The 15758-nt window shown below is 39.2% G+C and overlaps 1 protein-coding gene across 1 annotated transcript in view; it reads left to right on the top strand.

Moving 5' to 3' along the window:
* The window catches only part of Il1rapl1 (interleukin 1 receptor accessory protein like 1), a 1314477-nt gene that overhangs the window by 176837 nt on the left and 1121882 nt on the right, over nucleotides 1–15758 (top strand). The window lies entirely within an intron of this gene.

Genomic DNA, 15758 nt, shown 5'->3' with positions numbered 1-15758 from the left:
CAGTGGAGGAGAGTTCCCCTAGCTCCCACATCCTCTCCAGCATAAGGTGTCTTCAGTGTTTTTGATCTTAGCCATTCTGACAGGCGTAAGGTGGTATCTCAGAGTTGTTTTGATTTGCATTTCCCTGATGATTAGGGATGTTGAGCAATTCCTTAAATGTCTTTCGGCCATTTGAGTTTCCTCTGTTGAGAATTCTCTGTTTAGTTCTATAGCCCATTTCTTAATTGGACTGTTGGGCATTTTGATGTCTAATTTCTTGAGTTCCTTATATATTCTGGATATCAGTCCTCTGTCAGATGTGGGGTTGGTGAAGATCTTTTCCCATTCTGTAGGCTGTCGCTTTGCCTTGTTGACCGTATCCTTTGCTCTACAAAAGCTTCTCAGTTTCAAAAGGTCCCATTGATTGATTGTTTCTCTCAGAGTCTGTGCTACTGGTGTTCTATTTAGGAAGTAGTCTCCAATGCCAATGCGTTCAAGACTACTTCCTACTTTCTCTTCTAGCAGGTTCAGAGTAGCTGGATTTATGTTGAGGTCCTTGATCCACTTGGACTTAAGTTTTGTGCACGGTGATAGATATGGATCTATTTGCAGCCTTCTACATGTTGATATCCAGTTTTGCCAGCACCATTTGTTGAAGATGCCTTCTTTTTTCCATTGTGCACTTTTGGCTTCTTTGTCAAAAATTATATGTTCATAGGTGTGCGGATTAATGTCAGGGTCTTCAATTCGATTCCATTGGTCCACATGTCGGTTTCTATACCAGTACCAAGCTGTTTTTATTACTGTAGCTCTATAGTAGAGCTTGAAGTCAGGGATCGTGATGCCTCCAGAAGTTGTGTTATTGTACAGGATTCCTTTGGCTATCCTGGGTTTTTTGTTTTTTCCATATGAATTTGAGTATTATTCTTTCCAGGTCTGTGAAGAATTGTGTTGGTATTTTGATGGGGATTGCATTGAATCTGTAGATTGCTTTTGGTAAGATTGCCATTTTTACTATGTTAGTCCTGCCTATCCATGAGCATGGGAGATCTTTCCATTTTCTGACATCTTCTTCAATTTCTTTTTTCAGGGACTTAAAGTTCTTGTCATATAGGTCCTTCACTTGCTTGGTTAGTGTTACCCCAAGGTATTTTACGCCATTTGTGGCTATAGTAAAGGGAGATGTATCTCTGATTTCCTTCTCCACTTCTTTGTCCATTGTATATAGGAGGGCTACTGATTTTTTTGAGTTGATCTTGTATCCTGCTATGTTGCTGAAGGTGTTTATAAGCTGTATCAGTTCCTTGGTGGAATCTTTGGGGTCGCTCAAGTATACTATCATGTCATCTGCAAATAGGGAAAGCTTGACTTCTTCCTTTCCAATTTGTATCCCCTTAATCTCCTTATGTTGTCTTATTGCTCTGGCTAGAACTTCAAGTACTATATTGAATAAGTATGGGGAGAGTGGACAGCCTTGCCTCGTTCCTGATTTTAGTGGAATTGCTTTGAGTTTCTCTCCATTTAATTTGATGTTGGCTGTTGGCTTGCTGTAAATTGCCTTTATTATGTTTAGGTATGTTCCCTGTATTCCTGATCGCTCTAATACCTTTATCATGAAGGGGTGTTGGATTTTGTCAAATGCCTTTTCTGCATCCAGTGAGATGATCATATGGTTTTTTTTCTTTGAGTTTGTTTATATGGTGTATTATATTGACGGACTTTCGTATGTTGAACCACCCTTGCATCCCTGGAATGAATCCTACTTGATCATGGTGGATAATTGTTTTGATGTGTTCTTGGAGTCTGTTTGCCAGTATTTTATTGAGTATTTTTGCATCAATGTTCATGAGGGAGATCGGTCTGTAGTTCTCTTTCTTTGTTGTATCCTTGTTTGGTTTAGGAATTAGGGTAATTGTAGCCTCGTAGAAGGAGTTTGGTAATGTTCCTTCTGTTTCTATTGTGTGGAACAATTTAGAGAGTATTGGTATTAGCTCTTCTTTGAAGATCTGGTAGAATTCTGCGCTGAAACCATCTGGTCCTGGGCTTTTTTTGGTTGGGAGACTTTTAATGACTGTTTCTATTTCGTTAGGGGTTATTGGACTATTTAAATAGTTTATCTGGTCTTGATTTAACTTAGGTATGTGGTACCTATCCAGAAAGTTATCCATTTCTTTTAGGTTTTCCAGTTTTGTCGAATAGAGGTTTTTGAAGTATGACCTGATGATTCTCTGGATTTCCTCAATGTCTGTTGTTATGTCCCCCTTTTCATTTCTGATTTTGTTGATTTGGATGCTCTCTCTCTGTCTTTTGGTTAGTTTGGATAAGGGCTTGTCTATCTTGTTGATTTTCTCAAAGAACCAACTCTTTGTTTCATTAATTTTTTGTATTGTTCTCTTTGTTTCTATTTTATTGATTTCAGCTCTCACTTTGATAATTTCCTGGCGTCTATTTTTCCTGGGAGACTGTGCTTCTTCTTGTTCTAGAGCTTTCAGGTATGCTGTTAAGTCTCTAGTGTGAGATTTCTCCAACTTATTTATGTGGGCATTTAGTGCTATGAATTTCCCTCTTAGTACTGCTTTCATAGTGTCCCATAAATTTGGATATGTGGTGTCTTCATTTTCATTGATCTCTAGGAAGTCTTTAATTTCTTTCTTTATTTCTTCCTTAACCCATTGGTGATTCAGTTGGGTATTATTCAGTTTCCATGAGATTGCAGGTTTTCTGTAGTTTTTGTTGTTGTTGAAATCCAACTTTAGACCATGGTGGTCTGATAGAACACAGGAGGTTATTCCAATTCTTTTGTATCTGTTTAGATTTGTTTTGTGGCCAAGTATGTGGTCAATTTTAGAGAAGGTTCCATGGGGTGCTGAGAAGAAGGTATATTCTTTTTTGTTAGGATGGAATGTTCTGTAGATATCGATTAAGTCCATTTGAGTCATGACATCAGTTAAGTCCTTTATTTCTCTGTTAAGTTTCAATTTGGGAGATCTGTCCAGTGGTGAAAGTGGGGTGTTGAGGTCTCCCACTATTAATGTGTGGGGTTTTATATGTGATTTAAGCTTTAGTAATGTTTCTTTTACATATGTGGGTGCCCTTGTGTTTGGGGCATAAATATTCAGAATTGAGACTTCATCTTGGTGGATCTTTCCTGTGATGAGTATGTAATGCCCTTCTTGATCTCTTTTGATTGATTTTAGTTTGAAGTCTATTTTGCTGGATATCAGGATGGCTACACCCGCTTGTTTCTTAAGACCGTTTGATTGGAAAGTCTTTTCCCAGCCTTTTATTTTTAGGTAGTGTCTATCTTCGAATTTGAGATGTGTTTCTTGTATGCAGCAGAAAGATGGGTCCTGCTTTCGTATCCATTCTGTAAGCCTATGTCTTTTTATAGGTGAATTAAGTCCATTGATATTGAGGGAAATTAATGACCAGTGATTGTTCATTCCTGTTATTTTTTGGTGGTGATGTGTGGGTACTTCTATACGTTGGGGTTTACTGCTGTGGCTTTATCTGTTGCCTGTGTTTTCGAGGGTGTATCTGACTTCCTTAGGTTGGAATTTTCCTTCTAGTGCTTTCTGTAGGGCTGGGTTTGTGGATAAGTATTGTTTAAATCTGGCTTTGTCATGGAATGTCTTGTTCACTCCATCTATGGTGATTGAAAGTTTTGCTGGGTATATTAGTCTAGGCTGACATCCATGGTCTCTTAGTGTCTGCATTACATCTGTCCAGGTTCTTCTGGCTTTCAAAGTCTCCACTGAGAAATCGGGTGTTATTCTGATGGGTTTGCCTTTATATGTCACTTGGCCTTTTTCCTTTGCTGCTCTTAATATTCTTTCTTTATTCTGTACGTTTAGTTGTTTAACTATTATGTGGCGAGGGGACTTTTTTTGGGGGTCTAGTCTGTTTGGTGTTCTATAAGCTTCTTGTATCTTCATAGGCATTTCCTTCTTTAAGTTGGGAAAGTTTTCTTCTATGATCTTGTTGAATATATTTTCTGTGCCCTTGAGTTGGTATTCTTCTCCTTCTTCGACCCCTATTATTCTTAGGTTTGGTCTTTTCATGGTGTCCCAAATTTCTTGGACATTTTGGTTCATGACTTTGTTGGCTTTAGTGTTTTCTTTGACTGATGAATGTATTTCTTCTACTGTATCTTCAACGCTAGAGATCCTCTCTTCCATCTCTTGCATTCTGTTGATTATACTTGCATCTGAAGTTCCCAATCGTTTTCTCAGATTTTCTATTTCCAGCATTCCCTCTGTTTGTGTCTTCTTCATTTTTTCTATTTCCCTTTTCAGGTCTTGGACTGTTTCCTTCATTTGTTTCATTGATTTTTCTTGATTTTCTCTCAGTATTTTATTGTTTTCTTCCAGGACTTTATTGATTTCTTCTAATTTGTTTGCCCTTTCCTCTAGTTGTTTACAGCGTTCTTCACATTTTTTTGTCTTTTCCTCTACACAAGCCTCTAGCTTCTTCATGATGTCATTCATAAGGCTGTTTTCTTCTGCTTCTTCCAATTTCTGATGTTCAGGTCTAGGTGTTGGAGGAGGGCTAGGGCCTGGTGATGCTGTATTGCTATTCATTTTGTTGTATATGTTTCTGCCTTGACGTCTGCCCATCTCCTTGTGCTTCGTTACTGGCCTTATCTGCACACTTGGTTCAGCCAGACCAGTGTTCCAAAAGGGAAGTCCGGAGCAAGATGGGAGCTGGGGGCCGGCCTCTAAGTCTCAGGAAGAGGCTTGGGGCTCAGGCGGATGGGCGTGGGGGCAGGGCGTGGAGACTGCAGGGCCTGCCAGGGGTCTTGGAGAAGGGGATCCTTCCCGGTGGGGCTAGCAGGGAACCTGCCCGGTGGCCAGAACCTGGGGCCAAGTTGGGTAGGTCTTCCCTGGAGTGGCTGGTGCCCAGGGATGGGGTCTGGGGCAAGGAAGGGCACTCACCAGTTTTCCAAAAGGGAAGTCCGGAGCAAGATGGGAGCTGGGGGCCGGCCTCTAAGTCTCAGGAAGAGGCTTGGGGCTCAGGCGGATGGGCGTGGGGGCAGGGCGTGGAGACTGCAGGGTCTGCCAGGGGTCTTGGAGAAGGGGATCCTTCCCGGTGGGGCTAGCAGGGAACCTGCCCGGTGGCCAGAACCTGGGGCCAAGTTGGGCAGGTCTTCCCTGGAGTGGCTGGTGCCCAGGGATGGGGTCTGGGGCAAGGAAGGGCACTCACCAGTTTTCCAAAAGGGAAGTCCGGAGCAAGATGGGAGCTGGGGGGCCGGCCTCTAAGTCTCAGGAAGAGGCTTGGGGCTCAGGCGGATGGGCGTGGGGGCAGGGCATGGAGACTGCAGGGTCTGCCAGGGTTCTTGGAGAAGGGGATCCTTCCCGGTGGGGCTAGCAGGGAACCTGCCCGGTGGCCAGAACCTGGGGCCAAGTTGGGCAGGTCTTCCCTGGAGTGGCTGGTGCCCAGGGATGGGGTCCGGGGCAAGGAAGGGCACTCACCAGTTTTCCAAAAGGGAAGTCCGGAGCAAGATGGGAGCTGGGGGCCGGCCTCTAAGTCTCAGGAAGAGGCTTGGGGCTCAGGGGGATGGGAGTGGGGGCAGGGCGTGGAGACTGCAGGGTCTGCCAGGGGTCTTGGAGAAGGGGATCCTTCCCGGTGGGGCTAGCAGGGAACCTGCCCGGTGGCCAGAACCTGGGGCCAAGTTGGGCAGGTCTTCCCTGGAGTGGCTGGTGCCCAGGGATGGGGTCCGGGGCAAGGAAGGGTACTCACCAGTTTTCCAAAAGGGAAGTCCGGAGCAAGATGGGAGCTGGGGGCCGGCCTCTAAGTCTCAGGAAGAGGCTTGGGGCTCAGGCGGATGGGAGTGGGGGCAGGGCGTGGAGACTGCAGGGTCTGCCAGGGGTCTTGGAGAAGGGGATCCTTCCCGGTGGGGCTAGCAGGGAACCTGCCCAGTGGCCAGAACCTGGGGCCAAGTTGGGCAGGTCTTCCCTGGAGTGGCTGGTGCCCAGGGATGGGGTCCGGGGCAAGGAAGGGCACTCACCAGTTTTCCAAAAGGGAAGTCCGGAGCAAGATGGGAGCTGGGGGCCGGCCTCTAAGTCTCAGGAAGAGGCTTGGGGCTCAGGCGGATGGGCGTGGGGGCAGGGCGTGGAGACTGCAGGGTCTGCCAGGGGTCTTGGAGAAGGGGATCCTTCCCGGTGGGGCTAGCAGGGAACCTGCCCGGTGGCCAGAACCTGGGGCCAAGTTGGGCAGGTCTTCCCTGGAGTGGCTGGTGCCCAGGGATGGGGTCCGGGGCCTATAGAAACCATCTTGATTCTTATAAAACCATTCTTTGGGACAGCTCGATACTCAGAAACTTTGTCTAAGGAAAACTTTAAAGTGGGACACACATACACAAACACACACACTCACACCACACACAGACACAAACACATTAAAAACAAACATGTTATCTTTGGCAGTTAGGAAGCAGGAATTGCAGATGCATGTCAGTTGGCCGAGTGCTTACCTCCCATACACAAAAGGCTTGGGTCCTATCTCTGGCCCCTCCTGAGAACAAAACAGAACAACAGAACAACAAAAGGCTACAATGGGCCTGAAAGAAATAAAGGAGAGGAGGGACATGAGGCGGGAGGGTCCCTAGTTGAGAAAAAGAAAGGAATATGTGGGTTTGTGAAGCAGATGAGAGACAGTAGTGGAAAGTGAATGTGAGAATATGATCACAGTGCATTGCATACAAGAGTAATACTGTTAAAAATGAAAAATATAGGGGTTGGAAAAACAGTTAGCATCTTTTCTCAGTCTGATATTTTGAGTTATTTCCTAGACTCATGTAGCTAGTGCGGGAATTTGCTTTCTTGTGGCTTTAAAAAATGTTTAGTTTTTTTTTTTTTTTTTACTTTATCTGCCTGTGTGTGCATGCTTGTGCCACAGTGCTTGCGTACAGTTCAGGGAACCTCTTTTGAGTTAGTTTTCCCTTTCTAGGGATACCACCAAGTCCATCAGGCTTTGCAGCAACTACCTTTACCCACTGAACCATGTCACCGGTCTTTCTGCATCTTAAAACAAATTAGTTCTTTGAGAATTTCACAACTTCTTTCAGATCCAATTTTTCCACACCCACTAAACTTTTTATCCCTCTTTCCCCAACCTTGAAGTTCAAATTGTGGTGTCTATATATTTTTCGATATATGCCTTTTCACTGGAGCGTGGTTGGCTTACCAGGGTCTACACTCTTAAAGATAATTAACTGCTCCCTCTCCTAGAAGCTGTCAATTGCTAAATCTCCTTGCTAAGGGTAGGAGACATAACTGTTATCATTTTATTTCTATATAAATGTGAATGTGTGTTTAATATTTGTCAAAATATTGGTCAATTTTTCTTGTCAGAAAAGAAATTTTCTCATGACTAATTTTGGTTATTATGCCTTTTAGTAACTTGCAATTGGAGAGTCTGGAAAGAGTGTCTACTTTCCATCTCTATAGGAAGTCAAGCTCACAACTTGAACATTCACTGCTTTATGTAAACAAACACTTGGAAAATATACTTTATCTGTGGCATGCACAAATGGATACTTAATTTTCTTATGAGACTGAAAAAGTAGTTACTTTAATCATGAGTATAGTAATGTCAAAATGTTAAGGATTAAATAAAATATAGAGGATCACTTTTAGCAGAGCTAATTATTACATTATGAGGAAACAGGAAAAGAGCATTTAAATATGTCTACAGTTAAGTGTCATTATTAAATAATCACTTTAAAGACAATGATTTTGCTTAATGCTTGCCAAACTTTGAAGTAGGTGTTTGTACCTCAGTATGCTGGTAAAAGATGAAATAAGTATTGCCAATCTTTATACCAGTGCTAAGAGAAAATTTGAACTTACAACTATGAGATAACTTGCTTATCCTAAAGTAAAATTAAGACTTGATCCTTATACAGTTCTTTCTCATTCCTGAATTTCTTCTATCAACATGGACTAAAACAAACAAATGCAGCTTCTCTATATTTTACCAGTAAATTACCTTTCTATTAATCTCCTTGTACTTTTCCGCTTGTAAAGAGATTCCAGCTCTGCAACACTAACGTCGTTCTGACTGCTTCCTAATTTCACTAACTTTTTCTGGCTTTGTTCACACTCTGTCTCTATTTTACATGAATGTCTTGGTCTTACCCATACTTAATTATAGACACAGCTCAACTTCTGTACTTGCAGATATGCGTCTCATATCCCACACCAAGTACACAGAAAAATGAAATGGATTTTGAACTAATATTTTTTAATCAAGACCAAATGAGTCAAATAAAACGAATGGGCATTATCACAAGGACCTTTTTAACCCTGAAGCTCCTTGTGCTTTTTTAATTATCAAATTATATGTGCCCTCCTAATGGTGTCATTTTTTTTGATGAATTTATTGTCCCAAACCCATCTATATTCAGCCTTACTCTCCACTGAACCCTTTTGCCTATCTCATAAATATGGACAGGTCCCTGTCTTGAAAGTATAAAATTCCTCCTAATCTTTTTTTTTATTCCTTTTAACCTAATTTATATATTTAAGACCAGCTATGATTACAATGTTGCTATCTGCCATCACTCTACTAAACCTTGGGATAATATATTTAGTTAAATATACGGAAATTTTAACAGGAGAGTCCTTAGGCTATTTAATTTATCATAGTCTAAATATAATTTTACAGAATGTCTTGTTGCTATTGTGTAAATTTTCCATATGTTTCCAATATAAAACACATGGTCTTATAATATATTTCATTTGTGTTACCATGTTACATTTATTTGCTTTTAACTGTCACTCTGTTAAGCCTGACTCTCTCTCTCTCTCTCTTTTTGTCACTACTTGAAAAACTCTTTTCTTCAACCTCACCATATGGTTTAGAAAATAATTCAGATTATTCTCTGAGAAGATGTCTTGGATAATATAGAACAAAACCCCAAGTTTTGTCATACTTGAGACTGATATTTTTAACTCCTCTCCTCATAGTCCAAAGCATAATTTACCAGTGAAATTTGCAATTTTTGTTAGTTATGTTTCTCATTGCTGGAACAAAGTATCTTGCAAAAGCAACCTTAGGAAAGAAGGGTGCATTCAAGCTCACAGGTTGAGGGTGTGTCAAGACAAAGTATGGGAGTAGGAGTGGGAAGCAGCTGGTTACACTGTACTGTTAGTTAAGAAGCAGAAGGCAATTAATGTTTCTTCTCCTTTTTCCCCATTATATTCAGTCTAGGACCTCAGCTCATAGAATGTTACCATCCACATTTCTTGTTGTTTACCTGTCTGGTTTACTGTATCCTAGAAATAGTCTCATAGACATGGACAGAGGTTTGTCTCCTAGCTGATTCTTAGATCCCGTCAAGTTGATAATCATTATTAACTTTCACTACATCATTTTTAGATGCTTCCTATGGTTGCTACAACAAATTATTACCAAATTTAGTCCTTTTAAACACCCTCTGTTTTTGGTGGAGAAATTTCCTGAAATGGGGTCTGATATAACCAAGAAGGACAGTGAACTCCTCTTGATCTTCCAGTCCCCACCTCTCAAGTACTGGGATTATTACAAGGAAACACTTTTATTTTTACAGTTCTACAGTTCAGGAGTCCAAAATAAGTCTTGATAGTTTTAAATCAAAATGATAGCATACCTGTATTTCTTCTGGAAAAGCTGAAGGGGAAACCACTTCCCTATCTTTTCTAGTTTTTAAGGCCCTGAGTAATCTTTGGCACATGGTCATTCCAAAATCTGTCTTTGGGTTCTATAATCGTATTTTCTTCCTCTGATTCTGTTTTCTACTATCCTTTTTATTAGAGAGTCTGTAGTTTCTTCATATATGCCTGAATGACCATCTCCCACCTTAAAATACTTAAATTAACTATACCTCTATATTCCCTTTACTATAAAAGGTAAAATAGTAACGCCTTTGAGTGTGTACAGTTTTTGGGGGGAGGACATTCTTCAACTTACTAGATCAATAGTTTTGCTTATTTTTTATCCTAAGCTACAAACTCCCTTTCCCTGAGAGTGTCTCTCTTTCTCATCCTTCATAAAATTTTATTACTTTTAAAGCACTTTCCTATGGCTTTACCACACCCAACTAGAAGTGAAATTAATAGGTTTTTCCATCTACTCCCTCAGCACATCATACTCACCATATGGCAATAGGACCAGTATAATTAAATAGGTAAGCATTTGTCTTCTTTATTGCCCTCTTTATTAGACATCCTTCTACTGTCCTTGGAGCAGCGTCTTGTAAGTAGTTTATCCTCACTATGTGCTATCAAATGACAAGTTTGAATGAGAAAAGTGAACTGCAGATACTGTCAATGGCATTCATTCATTTGTTCTTTTTATTCAGCTATAATTCCTTGGTCATTGGAAATGAAAACTGAATAAAACACATATTATATCAGTAAGTCTACAAAATATAAAATAAGTCAATGAATAAGCAAATGGTATCAAGTAGGATGCAAAATGAGCTGGTGTGTATAGAAAGTTTGGATGGAAGAGTATGTTAATGGACAATAAGGGACATAAACCAAAGAGAGCATAAGTTATTTGATTCAAATAACACAGCTGATGCATGGAAAACCATGGATAATAACCCAGGCTGACTTGATGCTCTTACCTATTGTGATATACTCATTTTGCATATGATTGAATTCTGGTGTATAGGAAGCCAAGAGATAGATGCTATCCTTAACAGAGAAGAGATGAGTAAATTTACGTATATTCATCCAGAAACTGAAGCCATTTAAAATTGATTCACATATTGTCATGATTAATCTGAATTGTCAATGTGGCACACAAAAGCATCATCTAAGAGGAGAAACCTTCATTGAGGACTTGGATAGGTTATGTTTATCTGTGGGCATGTCTGTAAAGGATTAACTTGATTATTAACTGATAAAAGCTGGAGGACCCCATGTTCAGACACTCCTGGGATGTATTTTTTAAAGTTCTCTAAGTATAAATGTTTTAGTGAGCCAGAGAGTGAGCTAGCAAGTACCACTCCTGCTTTGTTCTCCCCTCTGGGATCCTACTTTGAGTTCTGGCTCATCTTCCCTCAGTGATGGATTGTGATGCAGAAATATAAACCAAACAAACTCCATTATTTTCTCTCCCCTAAGTTGCTAAGGGTATTTTATCACAGCAGCAGAAAGGAAATAGAGCAGAAAATTGTACCAGGAATGTGGGTGTTGCCATGATGAACCTGGCCATGTTCCTTTTTATGCTTTTGGAATATTTTATTACAGGATTGTGTAAGACTTTTGAGCTTTGGGCTGTGAAAGCTATTGAATGCACAGAGATTAATGAGCTGCAGTGAGATCTTGGAAGATAATGTGGACTGTGAAGGCCTGGCTTGTGATTTTTCAGAAGGGAATAAGGACTTAATTACAAACTGGACTAGGGGCCATTTATGTGGTATTTTAAGTAAGAATTTTTGTGAGCTTGTCATGCTGGAGCTGAAGAATCAGCTCTGATTAACAATTGATTGGCATCATTGAGGTGAAATTTTCTGTGAATAGGAATGTGTTCCCTCAGATTAGGCACACAAAAGCTGTGGTTCAAGGAAGCTATGTACACATTTTAAGTTAGAAGCTGAGCTAGGCAACATCAAAAACAGTCAGTCACATATTATTGGTTTTTGAAGGCATGAAAATTACAGGATTAAACAGGTCATAAAAAGAAGGCGATGCTTGGCACTTGTGGCAGTGTTGAAATTCCTGCCACTAGTAAAGGTGAAGCCTCAGTTTTAGTAAATGTATCAGAATCTTGGAGATGCCAAGGAACATGAGAGGCCCACCACCAACAGCAACACACATGGAGTGGAGTCAGCTTGAGACTTTATAAGACACATGGTCTGTGCTGTGGATGGCAAAGCTGGAGAGTCTAACTTCTCAAGTCTTCTGGAACCTCTAAGAACATGAGTGAATCCCTGATGATAGATATTAAGCTAAATTGCAGAACTTCTTTGTTTTTTGCTTAAGTGTGATTGCTGTATGTTACAGTTCTTCCCTTTTAGAATAAGAAAATACACATGACTTGCTTTTGGTTTTTTAGGACCCTCACAGTTGGGAGATTTTGAACCTTTAAAGTCATTGAACTTTTAAAGTTTTAGAATTTTTAAAGAGTGTGGGACATTCAGAGTTGGAGTGTGTTTTATATTATACTTATATGAGAGCTTGAGAACAAGAAAAAAAAGGTTTAATAGCCGGGCGGTGGTGGCGCACGCCTTTAATCCCAGCACTCAGGAGGCAGAGCCAGGCGGATCTCTGTGAGTTTGAGGCCAGCCTGGGCTACCAAGTGAGTCCCAGGAAAGGCGCAAAGCTACACAGAGAAACCCTGTCTCGAAAAACCAAAAAAAAAAAAAAAAAAAAAAGGTTTAATAGTCACATGTTTTTGTGTCACATTGACAAGGAGTATAGTGTTCTGGTTAGTCTTGATTATTAATTTAATGAATCCAAGTGTCATCCAAAAGGAGAAGTCATAATTAAGGAATTGTCTATATAAAGTTACTCTGTCGGCATGCATATGAGGGGTTGTCTTTATTAGTAATTGATGTAAGAGACACAACAACCTGTGCCCAACACCATTCCTTGGTCAGGAAATCATATGCTAAGCATGGACTTTTGAGTGAGCCCGTGAACAGCATTCCTCTATGATTTCTGCTTTCAGATTTCTGCCTTTGGTTCCTACCTTGTCTTCCCTCAGTGATGGATTGTGACTTGCAAATATAAACAAAGTTAAACCCTTTCATCCTCTCATTATTTCTGGTCTTTTTTTTATCATAGTAACAAAAAGGAAACTAGAACACTCAAAATCTGAGCTTCCATAAAACAATAAGAAAAAATATGTATCTCAGTAAATGTTCATATAGTAACATCATTTTCATGATTTCAGTTTTTATAGTTATAATACCACAGTCATCTGTGCTCTAAAACTATAAACTATTAAATTACATAAATCAACAATTTACAAGTTTCAAATTGCATGCCATTCTGAGTGGTTGATGAAATTTCATGCTGTCATGTTCTGCCTCACATGAAATGTGAATAATCCCTCTGTTCATTGTATTTATGTTGTATATGCCACTTACCTTTTAGCTATTTTATAGTCATCATTCTCATTAGATAGTGTTGGAATCACACTACTTGAAAGCAAGTAACTGTCGTTGTGTTTTACTCTTTTGGGGGGCCCACCACCCAGCTCCCATATGAATACACAGAGACTTTTTCTTATTTATGAATGCCCAGTGTTAGCTTGGCTTGTTGCTAGCCAGCTTTTCTTAAATTATCCCAGCTACCTTTTGCCTCTGGCCTTTTTCCATTTTCTTACTTCTGTGTATCTTACTCTTACTCTGTGGCTAATTGTGTAGGTGGGTGGCTGACCCCTGGATTCCTCCTCTTTCTCTGACTCCTTTTTCCCCCAGATTTCTCCTATTTATCTTCTCTGCCTGCCAGCCCCACCTATTTCTCTCTCCTGCCTCCCTATTGGCTGTTCAGCTCTTTATTAGAACATCAGGTGTTTTAGATGGGCATAGTAACACAGCATCACAGAGTTAAACAAATGCAACATAAATAAAAGTAACACACCTTAAAATAATATTCCACAAGTAAACTTTAATTAGTAGCCTAATTCTATGCAACAATGTTTGTAGCATTCAGCTCACTTTATTTCATCATTTGGCAAGGTGTCATCCAATCATCACAACAGGTGTGAGTATAATTCAACCAAGTATTGAGATAGAGAAGATATAAAACATGTCATAGCATATTTTATGATTTTTATCAATATGCTACTGCATCTAATTTATAAATTGCAATCAATTGTGGGTAAATATGGCAGGAAAACAAAGCATACACAGGTCTTTGTATTATTTATGCTTTTAAGCATTAAATGAAGGTCTTGGATCTTATTCCTTCCTGATAAAGGAGACTATTAGTTATGCTTTCATTACTATTTCTGGGTAAGAATTTTAATTTTGCTGACAGCACAGCAAGTCTTGGATATCTATGCTTGGTCATATTTAATCTATCTTTTCAACTTAAGATACAATAAAATTTCTCAAAGACATTTGTAAAGATTATTATAGATTGACTAAGACATTAAGCCTATGAAATGCATATAAATTTTTTTCCCTTATACACAGTTTAAAGAGATTAAATTAAGGATCTTGATGTTACAAAATTGATGCTTTCTAAACCAATTTGAATTTAAGAAATAGAATTGCAAACTAGGCTGTGTGTCTCATAGAAATGAAATGGGTAAGAAAATAGTATTTTAACAAGAATAAAGTAACATGATATTTAAACTGAGAGGGCTTGCAGTTTATAGTTGGATTCTCTAGTTTCTTGGGCAGCACACGTTAAACTCACATTGAGAAAGGAACTGATTCTTGCTGCTAACCTGAAGGCTGAAGATACCAACTTTTAAGATTTCCTGCAGCTCTAGTTAGTGTGGTGGCTGGGAAATAGGACTTGGGTTCTAGGAATGCATGACTTAGTCTTGCAATGAAATGTGGCATTTACTTGGATATGTCTGATGAATTGGCTCTTTGGAAGAGCTGCATTTATATCTTTACATGAACTCTAGGTCTTTGCTTTAAAAAAATGCCATCATCATGTAAATGCATGAAAGTGTTAGAATAGCTTATTCTTGATGCTATATTTTAGTTTTTTGATATAATGATTATGATGCACCAAGGGAATGGATTTTGATTTTGACTTATAAGGTGGAGCATATTTTAAAAGACTTTTGTTAATGTAATTGAATTAATTATTTAAAAAATATTCAGATACTTGAGGCTGTGAGAGAGCAAAAAAAAGTGACTGTCAAACTGCAATTTCAGCTTTCTCATATTTAATAAACCCATAGTGATAGACAGCTGGCTATGAGCAGTCTTCAAATGTCTTGCAAAGAAATTTGTGCTGTCATGGGCCTACAATATATTTGAACTGTGTTCTGACTTGCTACTTTTCAAATTCAGTCCTGAAGCGCTCAATTATACTATTTTCATCTTGTAATAAAAAAGAAAAGGAACGGTAAATTGGTGTGTTCCAAAGACTTCTAGGAGAATGAACAGATGTTGTTCCAAGAGCACAAACTTGCCCCTGTAAATGGATAAAATTTTAGGTATCTGATGTACAGCTATAAAAGGCAACTATATCAGGTGATAGATGTGTTAACTTACTTGATGGTGATAACCATTTCATAATTTATGTGTGTACCAAAGTACCATATTATATACCATAAGTATACACAATCTGTCAATTTTCTATTTGTAAAATTGGAAAAGGGATGACATCTTGGGGGAAGTAAATGTATATGCAGTTAATTTAAAAGGAAATATTTTGCCTTTTGTAAATTCGAACAGTATGCTAATGTCTTAGTAACCTGAACAAACCTTTATAGTAGACATACTATCTTTGTATCTTTTATTGACACTGTACTTTCTATCAATCAATATAGGCAAATGCCTTACATTTTTTCCTGAAGTATGTTTTTCAGGTTTTTGGAAGATGGTTATAATATCACAGATTTTTAGAGGTATACAATTGATACAATTTTGTTTGTAAAGAAAATCATCGAATAGACCACAGTGTGTTGCAGCAGCGGATATTTTAAAATGTTGATTTCAGTAATGTGTATTTAAATAAATTGCTAGCAAAATGAATAGATTGTTTTCAATATTTAAAGCAAAGCAGGGTCTCCACATTTAGAGAAATTCTAAACCTTGAGTGAATATATGACCTGAAATCATCCTGAGAAGCTTATGGAAACATAATTTGGGC

The sequence above is a fragment of the Peromyscus californicus genome, unplaced genomic scaffold (assembly GCF_007827085.1).
Source record: "Peromyscus californicus insignis strain IS unplaced genomic scaffold, ASM782708v3 Scaffold_10__1_contigs__length_136768540, whole genome shotgun sequence".
Classification (NCBI taxonomy): Eukaryota; Metazoa; Chordata; class Mammalia; order Rodentia; family Cricetidae; genus Peromyscus; species Peromyscus californicus.
The sequence above is the reverse complement of the archived record's forward strand: the minus strand, read 5'-3'. Positions and strand labels throughout refer to the sequence as shown.